This window comes from Lepeophtheirus salmonis, unplaced genomic scaffold (genome assembly GCF_016086655.4).
Source record: "Lepeophtheirus salmonis unplaced genomic scaffold, UVic_Lsal_1.4 unplaced_contig_75_pilon, whole genome shotgun sequence".
In the NCBI taxonomy this organism is placed as follows: domain Eukaryota; kingdom Metazoa; phylum Arthropoda; class Copepoda; order Siphonostomatoida; family Caligidae; genus Lepeophtheirus; species Lepeophtheirus salmonis.
In genome coordinates, this window is record NW_027295901.1 from 178,370 (window position 1) to 182,888 (window position 4,519).

The 4,519-nt window shown below is 35.2% G+C and overlaps 1 pseudogene; it reads right to left on the reverse strand.

Annotated features, from left to right (window-relative positions):
• Nucleotides 1-1,355: 1,355 nt before the first annotated feature.
• On the reverse strand, nucleotides 1,356-4,242 carry LOC121127701 (eukaryotic translation initiation factor 3 subunit E-like; annotated as a pseudogene).
• Between the last annotated feature and the right edge of the window lie 277 nt (nucleotides 4,243-4,519).

A 4,519-nucleotide genomic window follows, 5' to 3' on the forward strand; every position in this document is an offset into this window, starting at 1 on the left:
TTAGACACTCTGGCAATGTTACAAGAAGAGGATGAAGAACATGAGACATTTCTTACTTTCCATGTCATGTTACTTAAATTTGTAAGTCAGCTATATCTTTCAAGCTACACCATTATCACTTGTGATGTCTCTATGGGTACAGCACATCCTTTTTTGTCCACGGAGAATAGACGTAACGTTTTTGAATCTCATCAGAAACTTTCACAGGAGTGTCACGAACGATAATTATGGTCAAAGGTCATTTTCTTTGGCCTGTCATCAAGAAAGACATCAGACAATAGTTCAAAGAATGCTATCAATGCCAACAATCGAAAATGGTACACCACATCAAGTATTGTATAATTTCTCCGAACGGATGGAAGATTTAGGGAGATCCATGTACACATTTTTAGGCCATTCAAAGTAATTTAAGAATTGAAATACCTACTTAAAATATTGGATAGGTTTACTCGGTAGCTGGAAGCCCTTCCAATTGTAGATATGACTGCTGAAACAGTCTCCAAGACATTTGTTGATGGATGGTATGGTTGCTTTGGTGTCCCTGTAAAGATCATGACAGATCTTGAACGACAATTTTCAATCTCATCTATTCAAAAAGTTTGACCGTCTTATGGGGTGTCTGCACTTCAAGACGACAGCAGATTTGGCGTTCTTACATCTGCAAGTAATTGGCTCGAATCTCTGCCGCACGTCTTATTGGACATCTACTTTACACTCTTACTCTGCAAGCCAACTTGTGTATGGCACATCCTTACGTTTCCCTATTATATTTTTTGGTAATACGACAAACAACACTGTTACCTACTAATATTTTAAATTTTGCAGATTGTTTAGAGTTTACCATGTCATCATCTTAAGCTCCTACTATCACGAGGAATTAACATAGAACATGATATATTCCCTGTGAATTAACAAGTATCAACGTATCTAAATCTGTTCAAGGTTATTGAATGCACTGACAAAACTGTTAAGATCAACAAAGATGGGAAGGTTGAAATCATCAGTATCGATAGTGTCAAACCAGAGCCGGGGCAACTGGGTTGATGATCAACAATCTTCTTTTTTCCTAAGTTAAATTCCAGAGTAAGGGTTCCAAAGCTAAGAACCTTCGTTTTATCAATCAATTTATCATACGGAGAAACAATTTGCTAACCCACGACCACAACTCTCATTTGTTAATCAATCTTAGTATATAGTTTAGCAACACATATTAAATTGATAATCCATCTGTTCACATCCTTAGGCTTCATGTTCATCTACTCTGCAATTATGTCGATAGTGATACATTAATTAATACGACATAAGTTCAATCAAAATCAAAAGTTGACATATAGTTCCTCAATGCAATATGCCTATCAAAGCCCGAAAGTTGCTTCATCAATAAATACCTGGAGTTTTTTCAAGTCAGTAAGGGCATCTTCCTAGTATGACATAAGTATTTCGTATGCTAGTTTAACCCAAAGGACATTCAAGTAGTTTTTATCGGCGAGAGAGGAGAGGAATCAGTAGTAATAGAGTGTATCTGATTCCTCATTTTTGTTACCGCAGTGATATTCGTATATTGCGAAGTCACTCTCATCTTCTCCACATCAATAGATGTTCTCTAAAAATGAGATTCAACCATTGAATTTGAGTCTCACCCCTCCTCGATTTCGAAAACAATCTTGGAAAGATTAAAGAGACATCAGACGGGCTGAAAATAATGTGCCCCTTGAGCACATTTACAAATTCTATTCTTTTATCTTTGAGTGAAGGAGGAACGGGTGTGTTAGGGTACAAACTCTCGTTAGCGTCCATAGCATGATGTTGCTCAGAAGACCCTATTCTCATCGAAGAAGATCTGTTTTAACATATATCCTAAAATAAAAAGAAATTTGTAAGCACAATATGGCAGTGCAAATAGGGTGTCATATAATCCAGAGCTTATTCCAACGACTAATCCTAAGACCCCGACCAAAACAACATCATCCTGTTCTTAAGTCAAGTTTCCCTCTAGACCTAATGATTAATCGTATAGTACAACGGGAGGGGAAATACTGTGGCAAATACGAATCAGGGTTAGACATCATTTTATTAGAGTGTTGTTTTTGTTTATATTATTTATTATTATATTTTCCTTTTTCAGGGAATGAATATATGGTGTACAAAAAAAAAAAGATTGTATAAAACGTTGTCGATGGTGTTTCATTATTACATTGGTGACACAATTAGCATGAATTTAACATTGTCAAAATATCATGTCCTTAACGGTCACAATTCAAAACTCTAAAATGAATAGTAAAATGTATGTATATTATGGTGTCTCATTTTAACCCGGGGCCCAACTATCCGAAAATTATTAACAAATATTTTAAGCAGAAAATGGATGTGGTGTCAATTGATCTAAAAATAACTTCCAATAAAAATCTTTTCAATATTGGTCAATGGTCATTATGAGACTGAGTAACAAATTTCCCAATAAAGTGTATACCTTAGTATTTTAAGAGAAAGTAACTAAGGGGTTAATATAGCCCTAGTAAAGTAAATTCTACAAAAAAATGTAATATTAAAAAAGTTTCTCCATTACTTAATATCAATTTAAGTACGAATAAATATTTTGTAGACTTTTAAATGTTAAAATATGTTTAAGAATGCACAAGTCTGCATAATTTTATGTGTCGTAAGAGCGAAATAAAATTCTTTAAAGTTACATGAAAAAAAAGTGTATCTCTATTTCATGTATTAGGTAATGAAGGGAATTTGTCATTGCATTGTTTTTATGAATATTCATTTGAAACAAAGATCGATACATTGTTCAGAGTTGTAAATCGGGTGTATTTTGGGATGTTAAGAAACTGAAACTGAAAGTCAACATGAAAACACTGACAATTTGAAGAAATTTTAAAGGAGAACCGTAGTGCAGTCATGACGTTTTATTAGATCAGCTATAACCAATTATAACGAGGAAAGGAAGGGAAGAAATAAATAAAATAGGACATTGGGAAGAATGACTCCGATGTCGATCCTCAATTCTACTCTGTGTCCAACAAATAGTTACAATTATAACTCCATAACGAATGATTTTGGCTACTCTTCCTCTTCTATGTGCAAGAGTAAATATATTCAGTCAAGTTTTGAATATAATTCGGTGTGGTAGAAAGGGAAGATCACTCCTCAGGAATTAAATAATAAAGACAAAAGCTCAGTATTAGAATATTTCCTTATCACTGTGCAAACTCCAAATAAACAAGCAAGCCTAAAAATACACCCTATTTGCATTTCTAGAGTTTAGATTATCAGCTAGAAGAATGCGATGTCGCATTCTAAGAAATGTTTCATCCAGATTCTTACATATAAAATAATTAAGGACAGTGATTCCCAAGTGGGGCTCCGATATGTTATCAAGGGCATCAAGAAATGTTATGAAGCGAATTCTAGACTGAAACATTTGGGTGAAATTAGTTGCCGATACCAAAAAAAATTATTAATAACGTTTACAGGCTCCTTAATGAAGAAAGAGTTGGGAATCATAAAAAAAAAGTTAAATTGGTAGGGACTTTTAAGACAAGGCAGGTTGAGATCCCTTTTATATGTTCTAAGAGAAATTTGTTGAAATACATTCAGTTTAAGTTAGTAATTCTACGTGGCGTGTTCCCTCATTGGTGACCCCGATTTTACAGCAAAATAGTTTATACCCGTTCAAAAGACCTTTCCCGTGAGCGTGATTGCCTCGAAATTTCTGAGGGCATTAATCCATCCAGCGAAGCGCACATCGTACGACTTCCTAGGTTAGACAAGGAGAATCTGAAGACCTGGTTCTTAAGGGTAGAGTTCATTTTCAAACGAGTGTTCTGACAAGCTAAACATTGTCTTATTTGTGCTGCCTTTGAAAAATTTAAAATTGAAAGTCCTGAAACAATGTGGTATTTCACCTTAAGAACGTGTAAGAAGAGTAATTAATTTTCTTACAGACGCACCGATGTCGTTCTAGAAACTTCTTGCGACCTTAATCGCAAATTGGACTCATCGTTCGATCCTAACCTGTTAGGTACTCTGGGTAAGGAGATTCTCGTTAGATCTGTTCGAACCTCCCACTGGCCTATGGCTCGTACGATGGTCAAGCTGAATCTGGAAGATTTGGCCGAATATTGCGACGTTCTTAAGGATTCATCTAATTCAAATTCAGTGGCCAGTCTGACAAACCATACAACGCGTCCTCCATCCCTGGATTTAAATCGCGAAGAAGAAACAGAGGTATCAACTCTTTTTAATAAGAAAAATAGAAGATTAAATTGAGAAAGAGGAATATCTAGACCGCATATGAAGTATTGAGTCAAGGTAAGAACGTGTACAGGATCCCTTTGCCCTTTACATTCTTTGTTTTCAAAAAACTAACAAGTCCTCAGCTATTTAGAGCTGAGCTATTCAAATCAAACAACGATTTACTTTTTATAAAGGAACACCACAAGGACATTAACTTCCCGATCGACTAAGGCGCACAAGTGTCTACTTTACTGATATTAAATAAGTAACAACGTGT